The following is a 2,599-nucleotide window of genomic DNA, read 5'->3' as shown; positions in this document are numbered from 1 at the left end:
GATGTTTACATCTACGCCGTGCAGCAGTGGAGCTGCACTATTTCGAGGCCCAAGCTACAAAAGACAGGTGAGTCCTGTTAATAGACTTGCGGAGGCAAAGTCTCACTTGAAAAAAGACGTCTCATCTGAGTAGTGCTCTTTGACAGCAATGAATGAGTGGATCCTGATATAGGGACTTTAATTAGAGGCTTTTTAACTGATATGTCAGCTGTGTTAGCAGATTATTAAAGAGGGAATTCCCAAGCTGGAACCTCTGTGAAAATCAAACTTTGCTCCCAGATCTAGAGCCAGTCAGGCCACTTCTTGCAGGATGTGCTGCCTTTGCTACACAACTTCTTTAAAGAGTGTGTCAGGTTTTAAAATATTCCATGTTAAAGTGCACTTAAATATTTTAGAAGATGCAAAGTCTTCCTTACCTGTCATTCAGATGACACCACTGGAAAACAAAGAAGCCCCAGAGCCACAAAAGTGAAACTGCGTGTGAAAATATCGGCCCATGAGCTCCGTGAAAGCATACGTCCATTATTCAGCAGTTCTTGAAGAGCGGAATATCAAAGCCCTCACGCCTCCACTGTAGGGAATTTTTAGAGTTTCAGGAAGGAAACTTGTCACTGCACTGCACCCATCAGGAAAAAAAAGAAGGAGCTTTTGATCATTTACAATCACAGGATGGCATGCATTATTCTGCACCGCTCACACATCATCTGCAACACGACAGGCAGTTGGATTATTAATCAAGAGATCTGCCATTTGTGAGTCACTTTAACGTTCACTGAGGGGAAATGGCTGAGCGATTTGTTCGAAATCACCCAGATCCCAACGCAAACTGCATCTACACGCAACAACAACAAGAAAACTGAATAAAAATGACTCAAACTTTGTTACACTGCAAGAAGGTTCAGACTAAATTTGCACTTTAAGCTCTTCTATTGCTAAGGTTTCAAGTTTAACCAGGGAGAAGGTTGTAATCATTACAGAATGGTACAGAACCAGCCAGGATCAGCTGGGGAGGGCAGGGGATCAGATCCCAATCCTCTCCGACATTTTTCACATGCATTTCTTTCAGTCCCACTCAAGCTGCTGTACATACACACACACACACTGAGAAGAAGAAAAAAATGTTTCAAAGATTTATGTTGGTAAAAAGAACAGAAGAAGAAAACAGGAAAGAAAATATGGCGAAGACTTCCTGTCATTTTTGAGCAGAGCTGAGTTACAGTGGAGGGTCGCGCACCCTAGAGGCAAGACTATCTTTGAAGAGCAGCGACATCAAAGCCCATTTACTTACTCGTATTCATTTTTTAATCAGCGTATCCCTGCCGGTCATCGGAATTCTCTGCTTACTGTTTTTCCCCTCACTGGATAAAGTGAGTGATTACCAGACACACGGAAGGCTTTGTCTACCTGAATGCACACACCTGAGTTTGAAGCTCCACGTGCTCGCAGAGAAATCTGCTGCATATGTCATACGTACAGAGCCTCACCTTAGTAGAAAAGTATTTTTATGCATGAAAAAAGTAAAAGGATGTTTGAAACATGCAAGCACATACCATGAAACTTGTCTGAAATTTCATCTGGGATTGTAAGGTTACTTTGACTTCAAAAAAAGAACAAAATCCACGATGGGTAATGGGCCAAACTATTGTACACAAGTAATCAACAGTATACCTTACAGTATTCACTTGATTATCAGCGGGCGTGAGCACCTGTGTTAAAGCAGTTCTGTTAGTTTGCAGGTCTGGAGCATTCAAGTGTGTAGTGAACATCCCAGCAAATTTACCCCAAGGTCTGACACTGCAGTGCACAGAGAAAATCATGAGGTACATCTCAGACTCTACAGAACTCAGTTAGCATGTTACGTGTTAAAGTGCTGAACAAACTATGTGTTGTTTGCTGGGTGGACATGCTGCAAATTCCCATAGGGGACAATGATATTACCATTGACCATCAACAATAAAATCCAGCTTGGTTTAGCAGCCAGAGGAGTCGCGCCCTGGTGGGCATTGCAAAGAATGCAGGTAATAAAAGCTGGCCTGTTCTCATTTTTATTTCATGAAGTGTTTTAAAACCAGGATACTGTTGTGTTTTTACCCAAACCAAACCTTACTTAACCAGTGCTCTTTTTTGTCATCCACAGCTGATTAAAAGGGAGTTTTTACACCCCGCCCCCAACTGCCAAGACGTTGCTTATTAAAGTAGATCATCTGATTGCTGATGTTTTCCCCCTAATATCGTGGTGTCTTTATCTTACAATGCAAACCACCTCGAGAATATTTTGATATAGATGCAAAATATGGCTGTACTGAATTGAATTAAATGTGACAAATTTAAATTAGACTTGTCTTATTACTATTTTATTACATTATCAGAGAAAGATTAGAAGTAAATGGCAGCAATTCAAATGTTTTGTTTAATTTGCAGGGAAGTGGTGTGAAGCTCGTTGATTGTCTGCAGCTGGAATCGATGCACATTGTTATTTCCGTTACCGCGACCTCTGACACTCAATTGAATCCCTGCAGGTTTTGTCGGGCTCTTCCACCCAGCGGACAGCAAAGCTGCGACATGAATAGGGATAAAATCATATGAGACAGAGAGCACC

Source organism: Rhamphochromis sp. 'chilingali' (assembly GCF_963969265.1).
Source record: "Rhamphochromis sp. 'chilingali' genome assembly, chromosome: 1".
In the NCBI taxonomy this organism is placed as follows: domain Eukaryota; kingdom Metazoa; phylum Chordata; class Actinopteri; order Cichliformes; family Cichlidae; genus Rhamphochromis; species Rhamphochromis sp. 'chilingali'.
The sequence above is the reverse complement of the archived record's forward strand: the minus strand, read 5'-3'. Positions refer to the sequence as shown.